Raw genomic sequence first — 13,934 nt, forward strand, 5'->3', positions numbered from 1 at the left:
ATAGGAGGCAATAAAATGCCCTGAGCTGTCTGGCAGTTAACAATCCTATTCAGGTTTGGGGGAAGTGCCATTTAGCCGTTTCCAACAGGTAAACTACATATGTGGCTCACCCTTGTTGAGTCGCCCAAGCTTCACCAACCTTTTGGTGAAACTCTTGTAATTATTACATGCTGGAATTGGTTCCCAGCAAGGGAAGGAAAAGGTGTTATACTTAATTTACAAGAAGAGTGTTCTTATGAGAGCTTACATATAAGGTGCTTGGTACAAGACTGGCCCTTTGTAAATTCTCAACAAATAATCATTCTTATTGCTATGGCCCTTGACCTTATACAGTTGTTAGCCAACCCATATAAGCCTACTGATCACTGAGAAATCTTTGAAACCTAACATTCATTGAAATAATAAGCATCAATAGTTATATCTTTAAACAGGAGGAAAATAGAAACTTTTATAAAACACAGAAAACATCTCATGAGAAATTCAGCATCCTTTTTCTCATTTTTCCTTGATTAGTACTTCATCTTCATTTCTGTATTATGACAAAATCTCTAATTATGCTGATAATTAAAGATTTTACATTTGTTCTGGGAAGCAAACAAATAATGTAATCAAAATGTAAGGAGCAGAGGCTTAATTTAATTAAGGAAAACTGTTGTTGTTTCTGAGCAGATTTAACCACATACATTTGCATACAATTAATGTGTTGATTACAAATGACTTGAATTTTCTCATTAAAGCAAGGCAAGTTAAGATCTTACTCTGTAACTCTTGACCTTCATAAACTTTCATTTCTTGTCAAAGTTTGCCATAAATAAGGTATGCCACTAACACAGACTGGTTATTTTCTTCAGTTAGTCCAAATTACACTTTTCTGTTTGGCCAGTCCTAACCTGACCTGCTTTCCTTTACTAGTTTTTCATCATTTTTGTTTTGTCATTTTCCAGAAGTTAGTGATCCAATTAAGGTGGACTCCTTTGTGGTTAAATGATCTTTGTAATAGTTATAATTTGATAAAGATTGAAAGGGTGTTCAAGGTGTAATTTTCCTCCCTTTATTATTCTGCCAAATCTTCCTTTTTATAATCCTCAAGACTATTCCCACATATCTGATTCCATATGCTCAGAGCCCCATAAGGGCCCCATATGATTCTCCACGTGCTTTAAAAAAAATTGTCTTTGTTCTCCGCCTCATGGGAAGAGGAGATGAGTTGTTAGAAGAGTTGTGCAAATTTTAGCACAGAGATCCTGAAGTCAGGCCTCCTATTAGGCTTCAAAGTTGGCCCTGAATGACTAATGTGTTTTAATAATCTTAAATGATAATCTTGATATCTTCTAGGAAGGATGGTTTCAGGTCATCTCTAAAGTGTTTCCTATTCAGACCATCTCATGAAATATTTTTAAAAATACACGATCATCATTAGACAAGTGTTAGGCATTGTTAAAGAATTTTTTAAAATACATATAAAGTCACGATGCTCATAAAAATATCAAATGAACATGTGTTAAAGGTTTCATTTAATTTAACATTAATGAAGGAGTTGATACGAAGTTACAAGAACTTTAAAGAAGACTCCAAAGATAATTTGTAGGTCAAGAATATTGAAATGAATGTACAAATGGAAGCAACATTTAGCTACTTTTATAGTGAGGGAAAGGAATCAATAGAATCTCTACAATGCTGAATTTATTTGCATACCCAAAACAAAAATTATTATTTATTGCTAACAACTATCTACAATTTGCAGAATTAGAAAATAGCTCAAAGGCAGTTAAAGGCCTAGCACCTCCATAAAATCAGAATTGAATAACCCAGAAGGGAATGCTGTAACCAAAGCAGAGTTTTCCATTGAAGCACAAATTTTTCTCTAGAGTAAAAATGGCACATATGCTTTCCACTCTTATGCCCATATTCATTCAGCCATAAATATATATTGAAATATTTTGGTAAGCCAGACTGAAAGCTATTCTCTGGGCACCCAGAGGTGAATCATTCACAGTCCTTGTCATCAAAAAGCTTAAAATACCACAGGGAGAGAATTATGCGCAAGCAAATGAGTGCAAAAACTGCCAGAGGAATTATAATAAAGGTTTATTTAGGACAGATATAATAAGTAACCTTCAGTAAGTACTTATATGCCTGGAATAGTTTTAAATGCTTTTACAGGATTGTTTTCTCTAATGCTCGTAGCCCCATGTGGTAGGTACAGTTTCTAACCCTGTTTTACAGATGAGGAAACTGAGGCACAGAGGAATTAAAGAAATGTACCGAAGATCTCACAGGCCATAATTGTTAGAGCCAGAATATAGGACTAAGAATAATTTCAGAGCCTGTACTCCAATCTCTATACTACACATTTCACAAGGATAAGACATTTACTTCTACCTTGGGTGAGTGGTGCACAAGGCAAACTGGAGAAGGAGACAACTGAATTGAATTTTGAAAGATGACTGTGGTACATTTATAGGTTGGGACATGGGCTTCCCAAAAAGAAAGAGAGCCTGGTCAGTGAGGCTCAGCAGTTGAACATCGACCCAGGAACCAAGAAATTGCCAATTTGATTCTCGGTCAGGGCACATGCAGGCTCAATCCCCAGTAGAGGTGTGTGCAGGAGGCAGCCAATCATTCATTCTCTCTCATTGATGTGTCTATCTCTCTAACCCTCCCTTCCTCAATCTCTCTAAAAATCAATAAAAATAAAAAAAAGAAAGAGAGCCACATGAGCCAAAGCACCAAGAACTGTATTGCTAAGGAACGGCCAGATCATGAAGATCCTCATAGTCTAAACTAAAATGTTTACCTTTATCTATAGTAAACAGATAACCGACAGTTAAGATCCGGAGAAAGTCATGAACTATTTTTCTTTTTAGAAAGAACTATGCTGTTATTTTTCTGATGGCACTATGAAGGATGGATTAGAGACAGGGATAATCATTTAAAAACTATAGGAATAGGGAGCATGTGTGTGCACACACATACACAATGTGAAGAAAGTAGAACTCAGAATACCGCTGTCAGAGTCCAGTGATTTTAATATCACTTATTTTAATGTGACTTGTAACAAAGTTCCTATTTTAAGTTACTAAGAGATGTTATTCATTGAGGTAGAAAAAGAGTTAGAAGAAAAAATTCGTAGGAAAGATGAGCTTAGTTATGAGCATGTTGAAGTTGAGGTCAAAACACCTAGAAGAAAGTTGGATACCAAGGACTAGAGATCAGGAGAGAACTCTAAACAGTGATAGAGATTCATGATTCTCTCATAGCAAGAGGTAGTTAAAACCATGAAATAATGCAATGATCCTGGGTAGGCAGAAAAGTCAAAATAGTAAAGACAGAAGAAAGTTGGGGCACAACAGCACTAAAACTGTGGACCAAAAAAGAGAACCCTATGAAAGAACTGGGAAGGAAGAGAAGTAGGGATTCAAGAATAAGAGAGTTGCCTTACCCTTTGAGACAGCATGGAGGGATCTGGAGAGTATCGTGCTAAGTGAAGTAAGTCAGTCAGAGAAAGATAAGTATCACATGATTACACTCATATGTGGAATCTAAGTAACAATATAAACAGATGAATGGAGTGGATCCAGAGACATGGAAGCATGGAACAGAGTGCAGAATCTCAGAGGGAAGGAGGAGGAGGGTGGGTGGGTGGGTGGGTGGGTGGGTGGGAAGTTATCAACCAAAGACCTTGTATGCATAGATGCATAACCCATGGATATAGACAATAGGGTTCTGAAGGCCTGGGGCAGGGGTGGAGGGGATGAGGTGGGCTGGAGGGGGCCAATGGGGGAAAGGGGGGGGGATATGTAATACTTTCAACAATAAAGAATTATTTAAAAAGAAGGAGGAGGAGGAGAGTTGCAAATCCTAGAGAGGGGAATGGTTTTAAGGGCCATAGAAATGGTTAATTTCAAATGCCCCAGATAAGACAAATCCTACTAAGGCCGGACTCATCAGTTCCCTTGTTGGAGCAGTTTCAGTAACATGGCAGCATGGTTGGAAAGTTTCTTGAAAACTGAGTAGGAATACCTGGATAAAGGTAGCAGATTGGAAACATGCATTTACCCTGGATCTCTTCTGAATCCACCAAGATAACAGTGAAGAGATTTTTAAAGCCATTAAAACCTACAAAGACAAAGCAAACAGTCAAGGAGATAACATTGTGGAAGTGAGAAAACTGGTGGATGAGTGGAAGATGATTTACTAAAGTCAAGAAAGAGGAATCTTAAACCAACAGTGAAGAAAGCTAAGGAGCCGAGCAACCCCCACCCCACATCCCCACTCAAGTGATCTGGACGTGGCGGCATCAGATTCCGATGCAGCTGGAAGTCTGAGTGAAGACAGGGTTACAAAGAGGACTGTTTGAGTGTTTGTATGAAAAAGCAGTCAGATTCCAAGATGGCCTTCAATGTGCAACAAATAGGCTTCACTGCTCTATGGAATACTGGAAACTTACAGTCTACAGTGTGAAAAAAAAATATTGCACTAGAAGACACCAATACAGTCACTGGAGGTGTGCCATGCTGAATTCAAGAGGATAAAGAAAGATGTAACACCGGATATTGGAACCATCAGCCCTCTTCCCTAACTCTGCCTCTAGAAAACTGGCGGTCAGGGTTACACCTTCCAGGCAGGAGAACGAAAGTGTCTTCTCCAGAGACTCTGGCCAGCCTAAGGGAAAAGACCTAAAAAAAACTGACATCGGGGGTTCCGCAGAGAATCCACTGTGCATAATGCAGAATGCACTCAACCCTTTCAGAACTTCCCATCAGCTTTGTAGCACAACTACCTTAAACATGAGCACAGTCAAGGCTCTCAGACAACTAAAGAAAACCTCTAACATGAAAAACAGAAAACAAAACATAATAAAAAATAACAAATAATCAACCATGCAGGTAGATGGAAACGTCAAAAACCAACATGTATATAAGTTGGAGAGACTAAATGTATTACTCATTAAATATGAACAGAATTTATAAATAAAGAGAATAATAAAAAAATAAGAGCTCTTATAAAAATAAAAATATGTTTACAGAAATAAAAACTTAGAAGGAGGGTTAAAAGATATCCAGCAAATCTATAACATAGATAAAAAATAAATAGATAATAGAGAAAGAAAATTGGAGAATTGACCAAAGAAGTCCAACCATTCAAATAATAGAAGTTTCAGAAAAAATGAATAGAGAAAATAGAGGAAATGAAATCATTAACTAACAAATTGAAGAACATTCCCTACATTGAAAGCATCCATAGAGTGCTGAAAAAAATACAACAGATAAAAATATATTCACATCAAGACACATCTTGAGAAATTTCAGAACACTGAACAAATATATGTTCCTAGAAAATGACTAGAGAGAAAAATAAAATGAAATAAAATTTATAAGCAAAATTAAGTCACCTAAGAAAGATCAGAAATTTGAATGGCTTTGGATTTCTTAACAACACTGGGAAAATGGCAGAATGGCTTTAAAATTCTAAGGGCAAGTGATTTCCAACTCAGAATTCGAGACTCAAAACACAGCTACACTACCAATTGAGTGTGATGATAGACTGCACACATTTTTAGACATTCAGGAACACAAAATATTTATACACATCCCCCATGCACTCTTCCTCCGGAAATTACTGAGAGTATTCTACCAAAATGAGGGTGTAGGAACAGGAAATCCCCTCAAGGGTGAGGCGGAGGAAATCCTGAGTGATGAAGAGAGATTCCAGGACAGCTGTGTGCCAGGTGTGGATAACCACCACCCAAACTGGAACCAGTTAGAGGCTCCAGGAAAGAAGCCTGCAAAAGGTGAATTGGATAGAATCCCTGATGTGTTTGAACACACTGAGAACAGGTTTAGACCATTGAGGAGGGGTTAAATAAGTGCATTGAAAATACTGAGCAAAGGAGGAAAAGAAATATTGCTCACTCCAGGGAATAGAAAAAAGGTGCACAGGAAAGAAAATGTAATCATGTGATTCACCTGTAAATGATGATTAACAGTCATAGTCATATGACACCAGAATTAATGTATAAATGTAAAAGAAAGGGAGTTCTTAGAAGTATATGTACGAAGAATATTGTTAGTAAGAGAGAAATCCTCATCTTTCATAGACATGGTCAGTGATACTGCCTACAATGGAAAACTGAAGAAGTAATATGTTATACAGAAATACAAAGAATACAAAGATAAAGAAAATAAGTGTATTGCTTCTGGGCTGCAGGAGTGGCAACGCCTTAGAGAACTATTTGACTCTTTTAACTGCAATTTCTATCAAATTTACATTTTGATAAAAATGTAAACTAACTTTTAAAAAAATGAATGTCAGCCTTGGCCAGGTGGTTCAGTTGGTTGGAGCACTATCCCATACACCAAAAAGTTGCAGGTTCAAATCCCGGTAAGGGCACATACTTAAGTTGTAGGTCCAGTTCCTGGTTGGGGTGCGTACAGGAGGCAACTGATCAATGTTTCTCTCTCACATCAATGTTTCTCTCTCTTGTTAAAAATCAATAAAAACATATCATCAGGCCTTAGCTGGTTTGGCTCAGTGGATAGAGCATCAGCCTGCAGACTGAAATGTCCCTGGTTCTATTCCGGTCAAGGGCACATGCCAGGGGTTTCGGGCTCAATCCCCAGTACGGGGCATGTAGGAGGCAGCCAATCAATGATTCTTTCTCATCACTGATGTTTCTATCTCTTTCTCTCCATCTCCCTTCCTCTCTGAAATCAATAAAAATATATATAATTAAAAAAACTACATATCCTCAGGTGAGGATTTAAAAAATAATAATAAGTGACTGGTAGTTGAGGTCATAGAGATAAGCACACAATTTTTGGAGTGGGGAAGAGAAGGTAAATAGGTAAAAAGAACACAGGAAGTTTAAAAAATATTTATGAGATGCTTAAGCATGAATACAAGTTACAATGTCAAGGTCAGAAAACCAAGAGAGGTTGAAAATACAATGAAAGAGGAAACAATAAAAGTACAGGGTCCTGGCCTTGATGGGGTGGGAAGACTGACCTGGAGAGCACACCTCTGCACAGCCAAGAGGCACCTCTTCTTCTGAAACTTGAGACAAGGAAGGGAAAACGCAGACATTTAGATGCAGATAAAAATGAAGAGATCTTGGCAGGGAGGAGAAGGGAATACACACCATTTTAATGCTGAATTCTCAAAACCCAGTGAATCGTGGAATGTGATACTCTTTCTAGTTTCCTTAATCAGATTCCACTATTTTTTTGTTTTTAAATTTTGTGGGGTCAATACACTCATTGATCCCTATTCAAGCCACTCCTGCAACAGCAAATGTGGGCTTGTGTACACACACACACACACACACACACACACACACACACACACACACACACACAAACTCACCTAACACTTTTACTCACTGATAGCCATCTATTTACTAGAATTTCTCTTCAGGAAAAGCTATGTTGATAGCATTAGCAAAGAAGGCCTTGATATTCTCTTATAATCAGGAGAGATTCTTTTCCTCCTTGTGTCTCTCAAGGAGACTAAGGCAACAGCACAATCTCGTGGTGGTTACCAGCTCAACTCTTGGAGACTTTACACTTAACTTAGGGATTTTAGCTCAACAACAGGTTCATCACATTACATTTTCTATGCATTTCTTGGGCTATGTTGACCTGGGATGCCACCAACAATGTCCTATCAGGTCACATCTTCCAAATGACAAGTCATAGCCCTGAAACAATACATACTCAATTGCTTCCACCCTCTTCAACAGTTTTCAATTTTTAGTTTTAGTTTATTCAGATTAATGTGCCTTTTATTATAAGTCATTCCTGTTTTCATTTCAAACACATATAACTAATATTCGTAGAGAATTTACAATGTGTCAGATACTGTGCTAAGCTCTTTATATTCATTTATGTGTTTTACATTCATTGACTTGTGTTTCTCTCCTAACAGCCACCGAAAATATAAGTATGATATTAGCCCCACTTTAAGGAGTTTGAAGTGACTGAACTAGAATTCAAACCCAAATCTTTCTACTTCCACAGTCCTAACAGCAGGTGCTACTGCCTCTCTTGTTCCCATAGTCCGGGGACAAAAGAACGAGGCTTAAACCTGGACAATGGTCCACTGGGAAAGGTGGCATAGATTCCTTCTCCTGTTCACCCACAGCTCATTTGATTCAAGTCTTTAACAGAGCTGACATCCACTACAAAGTTATATAAACACACCCTCCTGTTACAAAGCTCCTTCTTGAATTATTTAGGGTTTGAAGATAACTCTGTGTGTGTGTGTGTGTGTGTGCATGTTTGTGTTCATATATATGCCAGAAACTATGTACATGTTAATTTATAAAATCTGACAGTAATGTAGTGCATTATACGTTATTACCTCTGTCTTATAGAAAAGAAAATGGAGGTTCAAATGGCTAAGTGATATATCCCACTGTAAACAGCTTAAGACTGCTGGGCCTGAGAGTTTGGGAGAAAATGTAGCAATAGGACAATCTTTGGAGCCAAACTTTGAATACTGTATCTGGGAACAACTCTATGTAGAACTGTACTTTCCCTCTCTGTTGCTCTTTTGTACATGGCCCAGAGGCGATGGTGATATGAAAATATTTTTATTAATTAAAAAGAAACATTGATAGTACCCATTTAGGCAATCATCCTATATAATAAAAGCCTAATATGCTAAGTGTCCAGTTGACTGGTCATCCATTCAACCAATCAAAGCTTAATATGCTAATGATATGCTAAAGCCACTCAACTGCTCATTATGATGTGCACTGACCACCAGGGGGCAGATAGTCGACCTATCGCTATGACATACACTGACCATAGACACTCCAACCGGTAGGTTAGCTTGCTGCTGGGGTCCAGCCTATCGGGACTGAGGGAGATGGGCTGGACATGCCCTGGAGTTCTCCCACAGTCCCTCCCAAGCCCCGATCATGCACCAGTGGGGTCCCTCAGCCTGGCCTGTGCCCTCTCGTAATCCAGAACCCCTCGGGGGATGTTAGAGAGCTGGTTTTGGCCCGATCCCACAGGCATAAAAGGCTAATATGCAAATCAACTGAACGGTGGAATGACCGGTCACTATGATGCACACTGACCACCAAGGGATAGACGCTGAATACAAGAGCTGTCCCCTGGTGGTCAGTGTGCTCCCACAGGGGGAGTGCCACTCAGCCAGAAGCCGGGCTCATGGCTGGTGAGCACAGTGCTAAGGATGGCTGACTGATGGCTTAGGCCCAGGGGAGCAGGCCTAAGCCGTCAGTCAGACATCCCCCAAGGGCTCCCGGACTACAAGAGGGCACAGGCCGGGCTGAGGGACCCTCCCATCCAAGTGCACGAATTTCACACACCAGGCCTCTAGTATATGTATAGTATTATGTAGAAGCACACCAAGTACATCCTAATTTTTGTGGGATTTAAATTCTAGAATTTATAAATTAAACCCAGTTCATTGTTTTTTGTTGTGTTTTTTTTTTTGGTTTTGTTTTTTTTGTATAGGAACAGGCCAAAGGTGTTTATTGCACATACATATAAGGTCATGCAACAACTGTTCCTTCATAGGACTTAGGTTGTACACCACAAGGTTTACCAAGCACATGTAGGTGCTGCAGACAGATGCACCTGGTCCTCAAAAGACAAAGGCATTTCACCCAATGACTTGTTTCTTTCCTGCTAAAGCAGGCATGCTAATTCGGAGTTGCCCTGCCTTGCCATATTCAAAGGACAATCTTTTCTCATCATGAACCAGGAAACAATACTCTGTTTCCTATGGAAAATTTGCCTCACGAAAGTATTCTGACCTTGAAATGTTTTTGAAGTAGAATCAACATGAAAACTGTCCTTGGGCTACCCCTCTCCAAAGAAGAGTTTCATGATAAATGTTCATTACCTGAACTGTCTAATAACGGTTTTCACTTTCCTCACATCTTATTCTTTGCATGTTGAAATGCCCTTGTTTGTTTATTTTAGTGGAAGCAGACCGAAAGAATGGCATAGCACCGGGCCATTTTAATAATAAACCATGCCCTCGGGAGTTAGAAAAGGATAATTCACTTCTTTTTAAAATCATATAAAAGTGTATTTTCCTTATAGGCTATCGTGCTGTACACTCCAAATTAAAAAAAAAATGAGTATGTATATCCATACTCTGTGTCATCTTCAGAGAGCTCTGCCTGTTTAACAGACTCTTTCTTCCCTCAGGGAAGCTTACCTTGCTAGAAAATTTTAAAAACACACACACATACACACACAATGAATTTGCACACATGCCACCTAAACCAACAACAGACTTTAAAATATAAAACAGTTCCACATTCATAACTATGCAAAGTATTCCAAAGATGAGGCTATCACACCCAAGGGAAGCATACACATTTAAAAATCTCCTCACTTGTGTGACTTTTGGAGACTTGAACTCTCCTCCCATTTCATGAGACATCATGTGTTACAGTTTCCTCACAGTAAACAGTTTGTTCCATTTAAAATATCTTCAATGAGCTTAGTGAGAACAGCTGCGATGCAGGTCTCTCCTATCACATTAATACTATTGAGTATTCCTTTTTGTTCCATTTCCAGTCTAGACTTTATGAACCAGAGCTGCAAAAAATCTGCTCAGCCACCTGTCTCTATGTTCAAAGTTAATTGTTGTTTCTCTCAGGTGAGTATAAGAGTAAATGAACAACATTAGTGTACGTTTTACAGGAAGAACATACAAGCTATTAACAGTTAAAAAGCAGGGAAGGAAGGAAAGAAGGGAAAGAGGGAGGAAGAGAGGGAGGTGAAAGATTTCTTTATAAATGTTTGTCCTAGTCATTTTTTTTTGTGGGGGGGAGGGGGCACGACTAAACAACCTAACAGTTGTATTATCATTTGCATAAATCAGTTACCCTGGGACAGAAGTCAGGGCAGAGGCAGGAAATATTGTTGGCCCTGCTGTCTTCAGGATATGAAATATTGTGTTGAATCTTAACACATGTTATCTATCATGACATCATTTGGCCAAAGAGTAGGTAGTCTCCAAGATGGAAGGCGTAAAGCACTCCCCTCTCCCCACCCAGCCATTATGCGAATAATCTAACTTCACTACACTATGTTTCAAACTGGTTACAATTCAACAAGTTATTTTCTGCAAGAAACAAAGATATATACCAGGTATACAGAAGTCAAAGAACAAATTGAAGAAAGCATTTTAGCTATTAAGATGAGCATAAGTACATTCTGCTTTAATAAACTAATCAGATGTTCGTTCACACACTGCATAGAATCCCATGGTAGAACTGTCAAGATTGAATCCCGGAAATCAATTAAAGAAAATGCTGGCACTAAATTTACACACATTTTGGATGTATGGCTTTACTCCTTTAATTCTCTTTAATTTCACACATCTGGTCCTCTTTTTTTCCTGTGGACCTTCATATAGAAAGAAATACGAGGTAAAGTCAAAAGTTTTGCATTCTTCTCTAAGGCAATACAGTTTCTTTGGAATGGCCCAGCATGCAACTTTACAAATGCATGCCCCTTTGTTTGGGGTAGCATATTCAGAAGACTAGAAACTCATCACCTTTCAGAGGTATGGTTATTGCTTTAAAAAACCTGAGTGTGCAAAAACTCTAGTGTCAAAAGCCATTAACTCAAATTCACACTGTCAAAACACTGGTTACAAAATATATGTACCAGACGGCCTTGATCACATGTATATCATCACCTAAGTACATCCTATATTGTAAGAGAGTCTTGTCTCTAGGGGAAAAAAATCTGTATAGAACATTAATGTATGTATCTGTTATCCACTGATTAGGGATGAGAATCTAGGGGCCATAGTACATTGGTACTAATTTCAAGCTTCATCTAATAACAATCCCATCCACTCAAGTATAAGAGTTTGGGGAAAAAATTCCCCCAAGATCCTGTTACCTACTAATGAAGAAAGTGAATAGATTAGACCTAATTTAATTAGCTAAATGGCCTTACATTTCTTTTCCAGGGAAATAAGTTCAAATACAAGAGCCTCAGTCTGAAATCTGTAAGAGTATTCTTCACAATGTTGTACATATGGCAATTTCATTAACAAGAGCAACATGATGCAATGAGGTGCTGGAATACCTGGTTTTCCCATTCAGTAGCTCTGTGATGTTAGAAAGTTTGTTTAATTTCTCTGAGCCTTCATTTGTTCACATTTTCCACATGGATAGGAAATATGTTTGTTTGTCTTGCTTTGTTCTGTACCCATAATGGTTTTTAAACTCAGTTACTGAAATGTATACAGGGCAGAAAAAATTATATTATAAAACTAATAATGTTATCTTGGAGTTATATCTCCTATTTCTATTTCATTATTCCCGTGCAGGGCACAGCCATTACTAGGCAACCTAGACATCCCAGCATCCCAGGCAAATATTAGCTTAATTGTCCAGTATTAATATCCACTGATGCAATTAATCAAGCTGGCAGAGCTTCCTGGGAAAACAAATGCCTACCAGGGAAAATGGCATGGAGCTGCTTCACAATGATTTCCAGGCAGCTCTCCTAGTTAATGCCAGATGAGTGACTAAATCAGGATCCAGCAAACGTTTCCTGTAAAAGGGCAAGAACAATATTTTAGACTTTGCAGGTCTTCGTCGAAGCTGCTCAGCTTTGCCCTTATTGTATAAAAGTAGCCATAGATGGTATGCAAACAAATGAGCATACGTTCCAATGAAACTTTATTCATGATTGCTGATACTGGAATTTCATATAATTTTCACATATTGCAAAATATTCTTCTTCTTTTTATTTTTTTCAACTATTTAAAAATGTAAAACCCATTCTTAGCTGTTGGGTGTACAAAAGCAGGTGTTGGCCAGAATTTGACCCAAGGGCCTTAGTGTCCCAGTTTCCAGATGAATGTTAGGAAATTATATAGGTTTTTTCATCTGGGCTCTGATGAGATATCTGTTTGGGTTATACTGTGTGGTTATTAATTATTCTCAGCACTGATAACTTTTTGCAATGTGGTGACTGTGTCCATGAATCGGGGATGATGCACAAAGTGAATACACAGGGACAGAGAGAGGGGGAAAAATCCCATCGCACATGTGGCACTCAGAGAAAGACAAGCAGTGGAGTAACAAGTCCTAAGCCAGGTGGCAGGTGCTCTGATCTCTGATTCTGCTTTTGGCACAGAATCGCCATGAGACCAGAGGAAAGATAAAAGCAGGATCCCAGATAATAAAAACAATGCCATGCTAATGCCTGAAAAGAAAGCACAGCCTTCTCCCATTTTACAGAGCTTATCATCAAACCTGCTCCCAAACTGGTTTGACAAGCCTTGGAGGCCCCTGACACTGAGGATAGTAAAATTCTACCATGTACATTCTGTCTTACTCTAACCTCCTTTGAAAATTGCCAATACTTCTCAAAAAAAGATAGCTCGGTAAGTCACCAGTATTAGTGTGATAAAGTTATTTTACTTAGGGCTTGGAGCAGACAGAAACAGTAGGTAGTGACTAGGGCTGACCAGGCATTCAAGGGGGAGGGAGGGAGGAAGAAGGTCAAGAAGAAGGAAGAAGCACCCAAACTTTGCCAATTTCATATTTCAGGCTAAGTGGATCCTTGCCATTCATTCCATGGCATTTATTGGGCTCCTGGATCAATTCAAAGTGTTTGGTAACCAGAACCTTTACCTTCACTATTCTTACAAACACAGAAATATGATTGAGGCATTCTTACTGTGTTAATAATAGTGAACATTAAACTAATAGGTCAATTGTACTCTAGTAAGAAAGCCAAAGTTAATTGAGAATTTCGGAAGTATCATTTTCTTTCAAAATAACCCGTAATGAAATTCTCTGTAGAATGATATACTGAGCTGACTGCCTAGCAGATTCTTTTGCTTATATTTTTCCACATTTGTAACCAGAATATGTTGGTTATTCAATACTAATGTAATGGTTGTAATGGTTAATCAAC

Source organism: Cnephaeus nilssonii (genome assembly GCF_951640355.1).
Source record: "Cnephaeus nilssonii genome assembly, chromosome: 6".
Classification (NCBI taxonomy): domain Eukaryota; kingdom Metazoa; phylum Chordata; class Mammalia; order Chiroptera; family Vespertilionidae; genus Cnephaeus; species Cnephaeus nilssonii.